Source organism: Ictidomys tridecemlineatus, chromosome 1, assembly GCF_052094955.1.
Source record: "Ictidomys tridecemlineatus isolate mIctTri1 chromosome 1, mIctTri1.hap1, whole genome shotgun sequence".
NCBI classification, from domain to species: Eukaryota; Metazoa; Chordata; class Mammalia; order Rodentia; family Sciuridae; genus Ictidomys; species Ictidomys tridecemlineatus.
In genome coordinates this window covers 57,213,575-57,232,317 of record NC_135477.1, presented here as the reverse complement: position 1 = coordinate 57,232,317, position 18,743 = coordinate 57,213,575, and the positions used below count along the sequence as shown (strand labels likewise).

Genomic DNA, 18,743 nt, shown 5'->3' with positions numbered 1-18,743 from the left:
ATAGAAGGCACTTTTAAAACCTTTGCATGAGGATGTATATTTGGGGATGGGTGCTATTTAATAAAAATATTTTATTAGCAAATACTTAATATATATATTTTTAGTCTTTAGGTTTGAAGTTAGGCATTAACAGATAGACTCCTCAGGGGCACTCAACCACTGAGCCACATCTCCAGCTTATGTTGCTATTTATTTAGGGACAGTGTCTTACTAAATTGCTTAATGCCGCACCATTGCTGAAGCTGACTTTGAACTGGCGATCCTCCTATCTCAGCCTCCTGAGCTCCTGGGAATACAGGTGTGAGCCACCATGCCTAGCATAAACTCCTTTTGAGTAGAATTATAGAAGGAGAACATGATCCAAAATTCAAGGAAAGTGACAACTTAGGACAGTTTAATTTATTAAAGAATATAATAGGGCAGTGATTGTGGCTGAGTGGTAGAGCACTCACCTGGCATGTGGGAGGCCCTGGGTTCAATTCTCAGCACCACATAAAAATAAATAAATAAAAGTATTGTGCCCAACTACAACTAAAAATAAGTAAACATTTTTTAAAAAAGAATATAATAAATTTTATACTATATATTAAAGCCAAATTATTGGGTAAATGTGAAAATTGACTCTCAAAATGGAAATCAAAGAAGAGTCTGAGTATGAATTGATAAATTTGAAATGTCTTATTATATGTAAGGGAAACCAACAACCATACACTTAATATTAGCCTGATTTTTAGGAGCTTTGGGATTATTTTTATATTTTGATTAGTACTTATGATTTGGGTAAGACTGTTTGAAACAATGTGAATAGCTTCTCACTTAATTCAAGTAATGAGTCACCTTTACTTAAGGTAAATAGAGATCTCAACTACATAGCTGTATAACCACTGCTTCCAGGTTTTCTTGTTTTCTATAGCTATTGTTTCACCTCATGCAACACACAGTTTGTGCTTTGAAGGAGTCATGACCTTGCAGTCTGGTCCACACTAATTTTTATTTCTTCCCATGGATGTACTTTCCTCCTATTCTAGCACTGTTACATGCATGCTTTGTGGGTAATTACAAGTGTGTTTTATGCTGGCAGAAAATAAAAGCTAATAAAGTGTATCAAAGGACTCATGCTCCTACATGGGAGACTGATGGATCAATGTACATCTTTTAAGTTAAAAATAAAATGTTTAATGTTGAATCTATTAAAACCATGGCCCTCAATGCTCCATTTCTGTTCTCCTTCATTAGCCTCGTGTCTTGGTGACTTTGGGATTCCACAAAGAGTTAAGTATTACATCCAGCAAGCAAGAAAATCTTGTTTACAATTATGTCATTTCAATGTTGAGATCACTCTAATATTTCACACGTACTGTAGGCAACCTGGATATGTGAAAGGTAAAATCAAACACACACACACACACACACACACAACATCAGAATATGTCATCTTCTACTTGAACAAACATTTTTGATATCTTCCATGAGAATGAAAATTCAAGCCCCTGTGGACTCTGTGGACTCTAAAAGTTAAAGACCCTTACTATTCTTTAAATCTTGGTTCACAGTCTTCTTTGCTCCTTGCATACCAGTCTGTTCTTTGGTCAGTTACTGGTTTTTTTTTTTTTTTTTTTTAAGAGAGAGTGAGAGGAGAGAGAGAGAGAGAGAGAGAGAGAGAGAGAGAGAGAGAGAGAGAGAGAGAGAGAATTTTTAATATTTATTTTTTAGTTCTTGGCGGACACAACATCTTTGTTGGTATGTGGTGCTGAGGATCGAACCCGGGCCGCACGCATGCCAGGCGAGCACGCAACGGCTAGAGCCACAACCTCAGCCCTGTTTTTTGTTTTTTTGTTTTTTTGTTTGTTTTGTTTTGTTTTTATCCCACATTAGGATCTTCATGTGCGTGGATCTCTCTCCCTAGATAGCGCTTTGCGACAATACCCTCCATTTAAGCAAGCCTTTCCATTATTCTCTCACAATTTCGTGTTTCCTTTCTTTTTTGGTACTTCATTATCACTGTGATTTTCTTAGGTTTTTACTTGTTTACTATCTCTTTCCTGGCCTAGGATTATAGTATCTATGACCCTATATAATTCTTTACAGCACAGTACCTAGCATATAGTAGGCTTGCAACAAATATTTGTTGAATGGATTTATAAATAAAGTCACTTTTTTTCCTTGAAAGTTTCATTTGCTGCAAATGAAGTTTAGGAAATAAGTTAGGCTGGAGAAGTAGCTCAGTGGTAGAGCCCTTGCCTGATGTAGGCAAAGCCCTGGGTTGGACCCACAATCATGGAGGGGGTGGGGGCAAGGGAAATCTAACTAGGCCTGGTAGCACATGCCTTAGCCAAGTCATGTGATTCCAGTGACCTGGCTAAGGCAGGAGGATCACAAATTTAAGTCCAGCCTGAGGAATGTAGCTCGAGGACACTATCTCAAAATAAAAGGGCTAGAGAAGTAGCTAGTGGTAGAGTGCTCCCAAGTTCCATTCCCAGTACTGCTACTAAAAAAAAAAAAAAAAAAAAAATCTAAAATAAAATTGTTGAGATTTTTAACAGAAATAAAACAGAATAACTTCAAACTTTGGTTGAAAAACTAAGATAATTGAGGAAAAGAATGAGATTATGAATTTTCTTTCTTAGAGCTAGGATATCTGTTGTCAGCTGTAACCTTGATATTACTACAGGTATGCAGCAGTAGTTTTTCTCCAGTTAAGTAGATGACATCATTTTAGTACCATCATCTCTTTTTCTTTTAAAATCTCTAACAGTGCTATTAATCAAGCACAAGGCCCATAAAGTGAGCCTGGTGTCATCTTGTCCTTTGCTTGCTTCCTGACTGGAAGGTTCACCCTTAGCCTATGATCACATCCATTTGGCAAGAAGTCAGCTTATTTGATGGGTAAGGGCATCAACATGTTTCTTCCCCAGAAATGCAAAGTAAATGGAACTAATGTGTCAAAACCGCAGATTTTCTCCTTTGTTTCCCAAATGCTACACTAGCTCATGTCTAAACAGGGTAACATGGGAGAGGTTAACATCAAATATGACATCAATAACTTGACCAGTCTCTCACTTTACTTAGCTGGTGGAGTAATAGGCTTTTTGAGGATAAGGATACTATTTTCTTCCTTTTCAATTTTGTTCACATGTATGCTGATTGCCTGATGGATTTAAAACAAGTAATTATGCACTATGAAGTGGTTTCATCTCCATGGAAGAATATTAAAATGAGAATCTAGGAACATAGGTCCTAACCAATACCTCTCGTAAAATGAGGTGAAACCTGAAAGTCACTTAACTTTTCTCCTCAATGAGGTATTTAAATAGAAAACTTTATGATTTTACTCCAAAGCTTTTGCTAACAACTTTTTAGAGACATTTAAAAGTCATCTGGTGGCTCATCTATACCTCACTTCTACACATACCCATGATTTTTACTTGTAATCACTTTGTAGGTGCTATTTTATATTTTTTAGTTATTTTAATTTTCTAAACCATTAAGTTGAGAGAAATACTGTGTAGAATAAATTATCATAAAGGAAATATTTTACAAGTTCACCTGTCATACTGTATGGCTTATATCAACTATAAATAAGAGGTCAGTATCATAAAAAGCTAGACAGTTAATCTAGATCAAGAGTGCTATGATCTGAATGTTTGTGTGCCCTCAAATTAATGTTTTGCAATCCTAACCCCCAACATAATAATAGCTTAAGAGGTGGGGCCTTGGAAGGTGATTAGGTCCTGAGAGCAGAGCTCTCAGTAAGGGGATAAGTGTTCTTATGAAAGAGGCCACAGAGACCTCCCTTGCTCCTTCCTCTATGTGAGAACACAGCAAGTGCAAGTTGTGAAGCAGAAAGCTGGCCCTCACCACACACAGAACTGGCCAGCTCTTTAATCTTGGACCCAGACTCCCCACTGGGAGAAATAGATTTTATTTTTGCCTATAAGCATCCCAGTTTATAATATTTTGTTACAGTAGCCAGAAGAGACTAAGACATAGTAGTTTCCAACCTGACTACACATTAGAATCACTTTGATGGGAAGGGTGGGGTGAAAGCGATTTTGATAAAACAGAGGACTATAGAGCAACATATGATCTTAAAGCAATAGACCGCCATAGACCAATTAGATCAGAATCTCCGGGGCAGGACATGGACATCCATATTTTTTAACTGCCTCTTTCTCCTGGTTTTTATTTATAACTGGAATTTACAACCACTGATCTAGAATAGATCATTGTTTATTGCACTAACATCTTAGATGACTGCTTAACCACTTTCTCAAGAGCCAACTGATTCAGTAATACAGGAGTTGAATGTACCATCAGTTGTCAATGCCCAAAATATTTCATTATTATAATAGCATGATTTAGGTTCAAATGATTTTTTTTTGGTTCGTTACCAATTTTAAGTCAGTTATAGTTTGTTTAATGGCTATATTCATCTTTGAGTTCTTAATAATTCTAGAAATAGAACAGTTTCCTGTCTAAGTATTTGATATCCTTTAATGTCAAAGGAAGATAAAGAACCTCGGGCAGTGTCAAAAAAGCTGTGGTTGAAGATTTGAGTTTTGAAGTTCCCTTTTGAAATCTAATGGGTTGGTTTATTTGGAAATCTCCATTTTAAAAATAAATAATGATATAACTTTATACATTTCTCCCCAATCCTGCAACAATGCTTAAATGTCAGTAGTTACTTCCACAGCAAAATGAGACCCAGAGGTTTTCATTAATTTGTCTCCTGAAAATTCAGTAATAAAACTTAAATTTATATTCACGGATACTGAAAATCTCTTATCACCAAAGGACTCTGAAAAGTCATGGTGAAAGATATCCACTTCTAGGTCAGGGCACCAAGGAGACTCAACTCTTTGGATGACTGATTAAAGGAATTATTTCAAATTCCACAGTCATAACATTGGAACAGACTTGGTTATAACTTATTTATTTATGCAGCCATCTGGTGTCAGGCACTTGAAGAAAGAAGGTTATTATATAATTCACAAATGAACCTACAGCTCATTGCACCAATATTTGAAAGTCTTATTTGACCCTACCCTGCTGTCCCAGAAGGCTCACTTTCTGGTCAGACTGCAGAGTCACTGGACCTTGGTCACAGAGAGAAGCCAATTTGACAACCAACTATGGAGATCTCTGTTCTCCTAGGGAATGTGATATGGAGGGAAAAGATTCCCCAACCCTCCTCTTGGTGTGAACCACCTGTCAGAACACAGGGAGAACATGCCATGGAAACCACAGCTTTCAAGCTTGGCAGAATGAATGTCATTGTATCCACTCAAGGTTAGGGCTGAGAAAGGAAAATACAGGAGTGTCCTAGGATGCTTAGGATCTTTCTGCTTCTTTGTCAGCTTTGACATCTTATTTGTAATCCTACTGTGGATAAAATAAATGCAAATAGAAACATTCCCTCCTTAGAGAAGAAGTTGTGCTGTCCGACTCTTCCGTCCCTCTTTATCTTTGGTTCTGTGCTTGTGTTGAGACTTGGCTCATGGATTATAGAATGCTGCCATGAGAGACAGCAAAAGCAAAGACTCCTGCTGGGTGCAGTGGTGCACACCTATAATCTCAGCTACTGAGGCTGAGGCAGGAGTATTGCAAGTTTGAGGCCCACCTGAGCAACATAGCAGAGTCTCAAAAAAAAAAAAAAAAAAAGAAAGAAAGAAAGAAAAAAGAAAAGGGATGGGTATGCGGCTCAGTGGTAGAGTGCCCTAGGTTCAAACCCCCAATATAAAATTAAAACAAACCCAAACTCCTTCTCATAGATAAGGATGCCGTTAAGAGCAAGACTTATATAACCTGATGGTCTTTTTATCCACTTGCATCTGAAGTAGGCTATGATGAGAAGGCTGGTGGAAAAATGGGACAGCGAAAAAACATTTTTACAACTATGAGGGTATTTTATTACATGTCGAAAAACTATATTGAAAGTCAAGGGAGGGGGAAGAGGCTGAAGAGGAGACCTCTGTACTGAAAGTTATGATGGCGATGCCAATGTCTGCTGCTGACTTTGTTAAATTACTAATGAGAAATTTCCTTGTTGTAATACTTCACAGACACAATACTGAATCCATAGTCATCTACTTGTGGTAGGTAAGATAACATGATTATGTTCAAAGAGACTGAACTTGATCTTTTTTCTTTTTTTAGTGTTGCTGGAGATGGAACCCAGGGCCTCACACATGCTAGGTAAGTTCTCTACCACTAAGCTACACCCCCAGCTCCTTTTAAATTATTTTGAGACAGGGTCTGGCTAAGTTGCTGAGGTTGGCTTTAAACATTGAGATCTTCCTGCCTCAGCCTCCCGAGTCACTGAAATTACAGGCATGTGCGTTACCATGCCCAGCTGAACCTGATTCTTTTTTATTTTTATTTTTTCAATACTGGAGATTGAATCCAGGGCCTTCTGCAAGCACTCTCACTGAACTACATCCCCAGCCCTAGACTTGACCTTTTAGTGAATAAATACAAGAGTCTTGGGCTGTATTACTAGTCAAATGCTTCTAAATGTCAATGACTCACTTATTTCTGTTTCACACATCAGATTTATTTTATTATAATTTTTGACCAGCTACATTTTCTTTGTTTTTAAAATCATGCACATATATTCTTGGCACAACTTTTAAAAGATGATTAAGGCCAATATACTCTAAAAAGTGCTTTATTGAATCTGATTACTTAAGAGTTTCTGAAGGTCTTCCTTTTAGAAGTGCCTTTTTGGATTTGCATACTTTCTCCTTTCCTATTGTATCCTTTATAGCAAGGACTATTTCATGACTAACTTCCCCTCATAGTCATTTGGCACAATGGCTTTCGCATAAAAAACGCATAATAAATATTTATGGGTTGGTTGATTTTGTGACGTATGGGACACAATCTATAAGTTTTGACACCGTTAGACCCTACCAAACTTTTCGAAAAAGAACAATTTCTCTTCTATCTCCATCTCCTCATCTCCTACAGTTTTTCAGGACCCACTAAAATGTAGGTCCTCTACTCACCAATCCACGGAAACAGCTTTTGCTGAGGCCACCAGTGGCTACCTCCTGGCAAAGTCCAGTGCTTACTTTCCAGTTGACATCTTCTGGACCTCTGTGTACTCTCTGGAATTCTCGACTCCTTTGTCTTCTGTTTTATTTCCTATTTCTTTGCTCTTTCTAAGTATCCCTTGTAGGTTTCTCTTTCTCTCTAGACCTCTTAAAAATGGTGATGACTTCACCTTAGTGCCTCTTCTCCTCTCCGTCTACATTCCTTTAAGATATCTCATGCACTTGCAAGACTTCCATACTATCTGCTAGTGTTTTTGTGAATCCACCTATCCAAATGGACAGTTTCCCTGAGCTTGGCCATATTTCCAGCTGTTTGGCCAAACATTTCTATCTGGATTTCTAACACATTTTTTATGGGTGCATTATAGTTGTACATAATGATGGGATTTTTTGTTATATAGTCATACATATTCATTATAAATAATATAATTTGGCCAATACTATTTTTTTATTGTTGGTTGTTCAAAACATTACAAAGTTCTTGATATATCATATTTCACATTTTGATTCAAGTGGGTTATGAACTCCCATTTTACCCCGTATACAGCTTGCAGAATCACATCAGTTACACTTCCATTGATTTACATATTGATATACTCATGTCTGTTGTATTCTGCTGCCTTTCCTATCCTCTACTATCCCCCCTCCCCTCCCCTCCCCTCCCCTCTTCTCTCTCTACCCCCACTACTGTAATTCATTCCTCCCCCTTGTATTATTTTTCCCTTTCCCCTCACTTCCTCTTGTATGTAATTTTGTATAACCCTGAGGGTCTCCTTCCATTTCCTTGCAATTTCCCTTCTCTCTCCCTTTTCCTCCCACCTCTCCTCCTTGTTTAATGTTGGTCTTCTTCTCGTGCTCTTCTTCCCTAGTCTGTTCTTAGTTACTCTCCTTATATCAAAGAAGACATTTGGCATTTGTTTTTTAGGGCTTGGCTAGCTTCGCTTAGCATAATCTGCTCTATTGCCATCCATTTCCCACCAAATTCTATGATTTTGTCATTTTTTAATGCAGAGTAATACTCCATTGTGTATAAATGCCACATTTTTTTTTATCCATTCGTCTATTGAAGGGCATCTAGGTTGGTTCCACAGTCTTGCTATTGTGAATTGTGCTGCTATGAACATCGATGTAGCAGTGTCCCTGTAGCATGCTCTTTTTAGGTCTTTAGGGAATAGACCGAGAAGGGGGATAGCTGGGTCAAATGGTGGTTCCATTCCCAGCTTTCCAAGAAATCTCCATACTGCTTTCCAAATTGGCTGCACCAATTTGCAGTCCCACCAGCAATGTACAAGTGTACCCTTTTCCCCACATCTTCGCCAGCACATATTGTTGTTTGACTTCATAATGGCTGCCAATCTTACTGGAGTGAGATGGTATCTTAGGGTGGTTTTGATTTGCATTTCTCTGACTGCTAGAGATGGTGAGCATTTTTTCATGTACTTGTTGATTGGTTGTATGTCCTCCTCTGAGAAGTGTCTGTTCAGGTCCTTGGCCCATTTGTTGATTGGGTTATTTGTTATCTTATTGTCTAATTTTCTGAGTTCTTTATATACTTTGGATATTAGGGCTCTATCTGAAGTGTGAGGAGTAAAGATTTGTTCCCATGATGTAGGCTCCCTATTTACCTCTCTTATTGTTTCTTTTGCTGAGAAAAAACTTTTTAGTTTGAGTAAGTCCCATTTGTTGATTCTAGATGTTAACTCTTGTGCTATGGGAGTCCTATTGAGGAATTTGGAGCCCGACCCCACAGCATGTAGGTCGTAGCCAACTTTCTCTTCTATCAGATGCCGTGTCTCTGATTTGATATCAAGCTCCTTGATCCATTTTGAGTTAACTTTTGTGCATGGCAAGAGAAAGGGATTCAGTTTCATTTGTTGCATATGGATTTCCAGTTTTCCCAGCACCATTTGTTGAAGATGCTATCCTTCCTCCATTGCATGCTTTTAGCCCCTTTATCAAATATAAGAAAGTTGTAGTTTTGTGGGTTGGTTTCTGTGTCCTCTATTCTGTACCATTGGTCCACCCGCCTGTTTTGGTACCAGTACCATGCTGTTTTTGTTACTATTGCTCTGTAGTATAGTTTGAAGTCTGGTATCGCTATACCGCCTGATTCACACTTCCTGCTTAGTATTGTTTTTGCTATTCTGGGTCTTTTATTCTTCCATATGAATTTCATGATTGCTTTCTCTATTTCTACAAGAGATGCCGTTGGGATTTTGATTGGCATTGCATTAAACCTATAGAGAACTTTTGGTAATATCGCCATTTTGATGATGTTAGTTCTGCCTATCCATGAACAGGGTATATTTTTCCATCTTCTAAGGTCTTCTTCAATTTCTCTCTTTAGGGTTCTGTAGTTTTCATTGTATAAGTCTTTCACCTCTTTTGTTAGGTTGATTCCCAAGTATTTTATTCTTTATGAGGATATTGTGAACGGAGTGGTTGTCCTCGTTTCCATTTCAGAGGATTTGTCGCTGATATACAGGAATGCCTTTGATTTATGCGTGTTGATTTTATAACCTGCCACTTTGCTGAATTCATTTATTAGCTCTAATAGTTTCTTTGTAGACCCTTTTGGGTCTGTTAGGTATAGAATCATGTCATCTGCAAATAGTGATAATTTAAGTTCTTCTTTTCCTATTTTTATGCCTTTAATTTCTTTCGTCTGTCTAATTGCTCTGGCCAGTGTTTCGAGAACTATGTTGAACAGAAGTGGTGAGAGAGGGCATCCCTGTCTTGTTCCAGATTTTAGAGGGAATGCCTTTAATTTTTCTCCATTCAGAATGATGCTAGCCTGAGGCTTAGCATAAATTGCTTTTACAATGTTGAGGTATATTCCTGTTATCCCTAGTTTTTCTAGAGTTTTGAACATAAAGGGATGCTGTACTTTGTCAAATGCTTTTTCCGCATCTATCGAGATGATCATATGGTTCTTATTTTTAAGTCTATTGATGTGGTGAATAACATTTATTGATTTCCGTATATTGAACCAGCCTTGCATACCAGGGATGAATCCTACTTGATCATGGTGCACAATTTTTTTGATATGTTTTTGTATCCGATTCGCCAGAATTTTATTGAGGATTTTTGCATCTAGGTTCATTAGAGATATTGGTCTGTAGTTTTCTTTCTTTGAAGTGTCTTTGTCTGGTTTCGGAATCAGGGTGATGTTGGCCTCGTAGAATGAATTTGGAAGTTCTCCCTCTTTTTCTATTTCCTGAAATAGCTTGAAAAGTATTGGTATTAGTTCCTCTTTAAAGGTTTTGTAAAACTCTGCTGTATACCCATCCGGTCCTGGGCTTTTCTTAGATGGTAATCTTTTGATGGTTTCTTCTATTTCCTCAATTGATATTGGTCTGTTTAGGTTGTCTATATCCTCCTGACTCAATCTGGGCAGATTATATGACTTAAGAAATTTATCGATGCCTTCACTATCTTCTATTTTATTGGAGTATAAGGATTCAAAATAATTTCTGATTATCTTCTGTATTTCTGAAGTGTCTGTTGTGATCTTGCCTTTTTCATCCCGTATGCTAGTAATTTGAGTTCTCTCTCTTCTTCTCTTCAATAGCATGGCTAAGGGTCTGTCAATTTTATTTATTTTTTCAAAGAACCAACTTTTAGTTTTTTCAATTTTTTCAATTGTTTCTTTTGTTTCGATTTCATTAATTTCAGCTCTGATTTTAATTATTTCTTGCCTTCTACTTCTTTTGCTGTTGTTTTGTTCTTCTTTTTCTAGGATTTTGAGATGAAGTATGAGATCATTTATTTGTTGGTTTTTCTTTTTTTAAGGAATGAACTCCAAGCAATGAATTTTCCTCTTAGAACTGCTTTCAATGTGTCCCATAGATTCCGATATGTTGTGTCTGTGTTTTCATTTAACTCTAAGAATTTTTTAATTTCCTCCTTGATGTCTTCTAAAACCCATTGATCATTCAGTAACCTATTGTTCATTCTCCAAGTGATGCATGATTTTTCTTTCCTTCTTTTATCGTTGATTTTCAGTTTCATTCCATTATGATCAGATAAGATGCATGGTATTATCTCTGCTCCTTTATATTGTCTAAGAGTTGCCCTGTGACATAATATATGATCTATTTTTGAGAAGGATCCATGTACTGCTGAGAAAAAAGTGTAGCTGTTTGATGTTGGGTGGTATATTCTATATATGTCAATTAAGTCTAGGTTGTTAATTGTGTTATTGAGTTCTATAGTTTCCTTATTCAACTTTTGTTTGGAAGATCTGTCCAGTGGTGAGAGAGGTGTGTTGAAGTCTCCCATGATTATTGTATGGTGGTCTATTAGACTCTTGAACTTGAGAAGAGTTTGCTTGATGAACATAGCAGCACCGTTGTTTGGGGCATATATATTTATGATTGTTATGTCTTGTTGGTGTATGGTTCCCTTGAGCAGTATGTAGTGTCTCTCTTTATCCCTTTTGATTAACTTTGGCTTGAAATCTATTTTATTTGATATGAGTATGGACACTCCTGCTTGTTTCCGCAGTCCATATGAGTGATATGATTTTTCCCAACCTTTCACCTTCAGTCTATGTATATCTTTTCCTATCAAATGCGTCTCCTGTAGGCAGCATATTGTTGGGTCTTGTTTTGTGATCCATTCAACTAGCCTGTGTCTCTTAATTGGTGAGTTTAAGCCATTAACATTTAGGGTTGTTATTGAGATATGGTTTGTTCTTCCAGCCATATTTGTTTATTAATGCTACTAAACCTGATTTGTTTTCCTCTTTGATTATTTTCCCCCCTTTACTGTCCTACCTCCCACTGTTGGTTTTCATTGTTGTTTTCCATTTCCTCTTCCTGTAGTGTTTTGCCAAGGATTTTTTGAAGAGATGGTTTTCTAGCTGCAAATTCTTTTAACTTGTGTTTATCATGGAATGTTTTAATTTCATCTTCCATCCTGAAGCTTAATTTCGCCGGATACACGATTCTTGGTTGGAACCCATTTTCTTTTAGCATTTGAAATATGTTATTCCAGGATCTTCTAGCTTTTAGAGTCTGTGTTGAGAGATCAGCTGTTATCCTGATTGGTTTACCCCTAAATGTAATCTGCTTCCTTTCTCTTATAGCTTTTAAAATTCTCTCCTTATTCTGTATGTTGGACATCTTCATTATAATGTGTCTAGGTGTGGATCTCTTATGATTTTGCACATTCGGCGTCCTGTAGGCTTCTAGGATTTGGGATTCTGTCTCATTCTTCAATTCTGGGAAGTTTTCTCGTATTATTTCACTGAATAGATTGTTTATTCCTTTGGTTTGGAGCTTTGTGCCTTCCTGTATCCCAATGACTCTTAAGTTTGGTCTTTTGATATTATCCCATATTTCTTGGATGTTCTGCTCATGGTTTCTTAGCAGACTTGCTGAGATGTCTATGTTCTTTTCAAGTTGAAATACTCTGTCTTCATTGTCTGATGTTCTATCTTCTAAGTGATCCACTCTGCTGGTAGTATTCTCAATTGAGTTTTTAAGTTGGTTTATTGCTTCCTGCATTTCTAGGATTTCTATTTGTTTGTTTTTTATTTCCTCTATCTCCCTGTGAAAGTGATCTTTTACTTCCTGGATTTGTTTATGTAGTTCCTTGTCAATGTGATCTTTCATTGTCTGATTTTGCTGTCTCATGTCTTCCTTGAGACTCCAGATCATCTGAAGCATGTATATCCTGACCTCTCTATCTGACATTCCATCTGTTGCAGCTATTACTTCTTCTAAAGTTGAGTTGACCTGCATTGCCTGTGGTCCTTTCTTTCCTTGTCTTTTCATACTGCTGGCGTTTCTTTCTGCTTGGTGAAACTGTTGTGTTTTTGAAATTTTCCCTCTATTTATTTATATTGCTCTTGTATAGTTGAAAAATCTCCCTTGCAGGTAGTGGCTGTGATCCTCCTCCAATTGGTGTGATCCGTCTACCACGCTGGCGGGCCCTAGGTCTGCTCTGCTGGCCGGTCGAAGGTCCGCCTACCCAGCAGGCACGAGGGGCACCTCTGTCACTCCGCAGGTTGCTGGGCCTAACCTCCCGATGGGTCGCAGGTCCACCTACCTTGCAGGTGCGGGGGGAGGGGGCGGCTCCGCCCCTCAGCAGGCTGCTGGGCCTGATCTGCCGGTGGCCACAGACCCGCCTACCTTGCAGGCACTGGGGGAGGGGATGGGCCTGCCCCTCAGCAGGTCGCTGGACCTGTCCTGCTGGTGGGTCGCAGGTCCGCGTTCCCTGCAGGCGCGTGTGGCAGCTCTGTCACTCGGCAGGTTGCTGGGCTTGACCTGCCCGTGGGTCGCTGGTTCGCCTACCTTGCAGGCACTCTGGCCAATATTATTGACCAGTGTTTTATCTTTCCCCTCCCTCCTTCCTACCCTGATCCTTTTTCTCTATTTTACTGATGTCCCTTAGGTTTTCCTGGGATCCCTCCCACTTTCCTTCTCCTTTTTTCCTCTCTGGCTTCCTCGAGTGAGAGAAAACATATGACCCTTGACCTTCTGAGTTTGGCTTATTTCGCTTCACATACCATTCTCAAGTTCCATCCCTTTTCCTGCAAATGCTATAATTTCACTCTTCTTTATGGCTGAAGAAAACTCCATCATGTATATATACCACATTTTCTTTATCCATTCATCCATTGATGGGCTCCTAGGCTGCTTCCAAATTGGGCTATTGTGAATTGTGCAGCTATAAACATGGGTATCCATGTATCAGTTTAATAGGGTGACTTTAATTCTTTAGAATAAATACTGAGGAGTGGTACAGCCAGAGAATATGGTAATTCCATTCCTAGGCCTTCAAGGACCCTCCATACTGATTATACTAACTTACAATCCCACCAACAGTATAGAAGTGTTCCTTTTCTCTCTACATCCTCTCCAGCATATATTATTATTTGTATTCTTGATGACTGCCATTCTAATTCATATGAGATGAAATCTAAGTGTAATTTTGATTTCTACTTTCATGATTTCTAGGGATCCTGAACATTTTTTTTCACATATTTGTTGGCTATTCGTATTTCTTCTTTTGACAAGTATCTGTTTAATTTATTCACCCATTAATTGAGTTATTTGGCTTTTTTGGTGCTAAGTTTTTGAGTTCTTTATACATTTATAGATATTAATCTTCTGTCAGAAGAGTAGCTAGCAAAGATTTTCTCCCATTCTGTAGGTTCTTTCTTCACATTTTTACTTATTTCGTTTGCTTGGCAGAAGCTCTTTAATTTGATGACATCCCATATATTAACTCTTGGCATTATTTCTCTCTGGATGTTGTAAAGGCATTGTAAACTCAACATAAAAAAACGCTGAATTATTCATTTCATCTCTCTAGTTTCCAATCATAACATAACTTTACCTTCTTACCACTGTATACCCTGACATAGTGAATTTTGTTACCTACCACACCATGACTTGTCTCAGATAGAAATCTTGGACTATTTGTAGATTTGGTCTCTGAAAAATTCAGTTAATCACAAGGGAACTCAGCACTCATCTCGGTCACTGTCTCCTCTCTGCAGCCTTTGTCATATCCCATAAAGCAGAGTTAGGTGCTCTGGATGCCCAAGGAAATGTTCACTTACTTGTACTATGACACATAATTGTATTATATTATTATTGTTTATATATATGCTTCTTTCACTGGACTGTAAGTTTCTTGAAATCAAGACCTATGGATTGCTCATTATTTAAAACCTTTATATAGCACATGCAGATAATAGAAGCTCAATAAATGCTAGTTTTTACAATGAATAGATTGGTTATTGGAATGAACATCAGAGTGATAATGAGAATTGTAATGTTATAGAGCTAGGAAGAGGTCGTTGAAAATCCAATTCCTTCTTGGGTTATCTTTTCATCCAATTAGTACTTCATCTGGGCTTAAAATAGAAGTCTTGGGGAGTTTGACAAGATGGAAGTAATAATAGTTATTTAGTTCCCGAATTTTCCATAACCACACTCCTCCCCACCACACACACACACACACACACACACACACACACACACACACAAAACACACATATGGGACAGCAAAACAAACACCATTGACTGCCGCAGTCCGGCTGCAGCAAAATAACCGGGGGTGGGGGGGTGGTGATGAACAACTTGTGTACATTGATACAGCAGGAGTAGGAGCCGTTTATTATAGGACAGGAGCAGTATATATACATTACACACAGCTTATCTAATTAACATAAACTAGATACAGCAGTCAACCAATAAGAAATCTTCACACTTAATGGCTCACTGGCTTTACTTCACAAACCACTCCCTCTGGCAAAATGCCAGGCGCCATCCTGACTTGTTTACAGACTCTAACAATTGACAACAACAACAAAAAGTGAAAATGTACTGCCACCAACCCCAAAGTTTAAGTATATAGAAACAAACCACTAACAACTATAAGATCTTCATGGTATCAGCATTTATATGAGAAGTGTTGGTGCATCAAATGGATCTGAGAATAGTCCAATCTCAAAAATTACCATGGTACTCACTGGAAAGCACAGTTCACAGACTTAGAACAACAGCTCAACCTGAGGGATTTGTGCACATTCCAGTTTTCCGTCAACAGAAACGACAATACAGTGACCAGGTCTGAAAAGGATGGAGTGATCTGGGCTTTATGAACTCTTGAAACAGCTGAAACATTCTTTCAAAGCTCCATACTGAAGGAAAACTCCTGGAAATAGACTAAATTGAGCAGTATGAAGAGACAAAGGAGTGGCAAAGGAGAGACAAAGTGAGGGAAATGGGAGATCTCAGAAAAAAAGAAGCTAAAAGATTTGAACAGAAACGACAGCTCAAAAGCAAAGTTCAGATAGTAGATATTTTAGGCTTTGAGATTCACAAGATCTCTGTTGCAACTATTTAACTCTGCTATCATAGCGTGAAAGCAGCCATAGATAATATTTAACCAAATAATCATGGCTATAGTGTAATAAATCTTATAAAAGAAGTCATAGGCTAAATGCATGAGCCATGATTTGCTGACCACTGTACTAGAGTCATGAAGTTAGAAAAGTTATTCTGACTCACCTTTCCTTCCTTCCTTCCTAATATTTCATAAAATCTACTTTCATATACAGTCTAGAAATAGAAAAATATCAGATCTGATCCCCATACAAACTTAATATCATTAATATACATAAAAAGAATGAGGCCATGCATAGTGACCACAAAAAAGGTTTGGGGTGAGCAGGTATAACCAAGTAGTAGAATATTCTTGGGTTCAATTCCCAGTACTGAAAAAAAAGAAAAGTAAATAAATAAAAATGAAGGTATGGGAATGTAGCTCACTGGTAGAGTACTTGCCTAGCATGTACAAGGGCCTGGATTTGATCCCCAGTATTGAGAAAAAAGAAAAAAGGAAAATAAATTAAAGGAGAGGAGAAAAATCTTTTAAGTAAAGCACAAATTTAAAAAAAAAAAGGATTTTATATAATTTTAAAATAAAATAAAAATTTTAAATTACCTTCATAAAATAAAAAAAAATCTAAAAATGTTTGTAATTGGTGCATAATCATATTGAGAGGAACTATTCCAATTGACTGTTCCAATGTAATATAATACAGTTATATTTTACATATTAATCATGGAATATACCTTGAGCACAAAAAGATTTGTAAGTCAAAAAACAACAAAACCATTTAAATAGTCATATTGCTAGTAATGGTATTGGTATTATTATGTGACTATTAGATGTACATTGCAGGATGAAACAACTGAGTGATAATGTAATATTTTAATTGTTAGTGTAATATTTAATCTGGGCTATAAAGTCAAGCATTTTTGGAGGGGTATTTCTGGGAGAGTGTTTGAATGAAATTAATATTTAAATTGGTAGTTTGAGTAAAGCAGAGTGTCCTCCTTTTTTAAATTATTTATTAATTCTTGTTTGTTATATATGATGGCATAATGCAATTCATTTCATATTACACAATATAGAGCACAATTTTTCAAGTCACTGGTTGTACACAAAGTATTTTCACACCATTCATGTCTTCATACATGTACTTAGGGTAATGATATCTAACCCATTCCACCATCATTCCTACCCCCTTGCCTCCTCCCTACCCCTCCCTCCCCTTTCCCCTATCTAAAGTTCCTCCATTCCTCCCATTCTCCCCCCATCACCATTATGAGTCAGCATCCTTATCAAAGAAAACATTCAGCCTTTGGTTTTTTGGGATTGGCTAACTTCACTTAGCATTATATTCTCCAACTCTATTCATTTACCTGCAAATGCCATTATTTTATTCTCTTTTAATGCTGAGTAATGTTCCTGTGTATATATACCGAAGTTTCACTATCCATTCATCCACTGAAGGGCATCTGGGTTGGTTCCACAGTTTAGCTATTGTGAATTGTACTGCAATAAATATTGATGTGGCTGTGTCCCTGCAGTATGCCGTTTTTGAGTCCTTTGGGTAAAAATGGAGGAGTGGAATAGATGGGTCAAATGGTATTTCCACTCCAAGTTTTCCAAGGAATCTCCATACTGCTTTCCATATTTGCTGCAACAATTTGCAGTCTCATCAGCAATATACGAGTGTGCCTTTTCCCCCACATCCTTGACAATACTTATTGTTGTTTGTAGTCTTAATAGCTGCCATTCTGACTGGAGTAAGGTGAAATTTTAGTTTTGATTTGCATTTTTCTAATTACTAGAGATGTTGAACATTTTTTAAAATATTTGTTGATTGGTTGTATGTCCTCTTCTGAGAAGTGTCTGTTCAGTTCTTTGGCCCATTTATTGATTGGGTTATTTGGTTTTTTTTTCTTTTTGATTTCTTTATATACCCTAGAGATTAGTGCTCTATCTGATGTGCAAGTGGTAAAAATTTGTTCCAAAGCTGTAGGCTCTCTATTCACCTCACTGATTATTTCTTTTGCTGAGAAGAAACTTTTTAGTTTAAATTCATCCCATTTATTTATTCTTGGTTTTAATTCTTGTGCTATAGGTGTCTTATTAAGGAAGTTGAGGCCTAATCCAACATGATGGAGGTTTGGGCCTATTTTTTCTTCCATTAGGTGCAAGGTCTTTGGTTTAATTCCTAGGTCCTTGATCACTTTGAGTTGAGTTTGCGTATGGTGAGAAATAGAGGTTTAATTTCATTTTGTTACTGTGGATTTCCAGATGTATGTTTTTGGTGCCTTTGTGTAATATAAGATAACTGTAATTATGTGGGTTAGTTGCTATGTCCTCTATTCTGTACCATTGGTCTACAGGTCTATTTTGGTGCCAATACTATGCTGTTTTTGTTATGGTTGCTCTGTAGTATAGGTTAAGGTCTAGAATAGTAATGCCACCAGCTTCACTCTTCTTGCTAAGGATTGCTTTGGCTATTCTGGATCTCTTATTTTTCCAGATGAATTTCATAATTGCTATGAGGAATGTCATTGGGATTTTGATTGGAATTGCACTGAATCTGTATAGCGCTTTTAGTAGTATGGTCATTTTGACAATATTAATTCTGCCTATTCAAGAACAGGTAGACCTTCCCATCTTCTAAGATCTTCTTTAATTTCTTTCTTTAGCGTGTTGTAGTTTTCATTGTAGAGGTCTTTCACCTCTTTCGTTAAGTTTATTCCCAAGGTTTTGTTTTGTTTTGTTTTGTTTTTTGAGGCTATTCTAAATGGGATGGTTTTCCTAGTTTCTAAGGATTTATCACTGATGTACAGAAATGCCTTTGAT

At 37.4% G+C, this 18,743-nt stretch overlaps 1 long non-coding RNA gene across 1 annotated transcript in view; it reads left to right on the top strand.

Moving 5' to 3' along the window:
* The window catches only part of LOC110596927 (uncharacterized), a 118,540-nt gene that overhangs the window by 14,398 nt on the left and 85,399 nt on the right, over positions 1 to 18,743 (top strand). Inside the window, exon 2 of the long non-coding RNA XR_002482779.3 lies at positions 6,157 to 6,195. This is a non-coding gene — a long non-coding RNA (uncharacterized LOC110596927). The remainder of the gene's footprint in view (positions 1 to 6,156; positions 6,196 to 18,743) is intronic.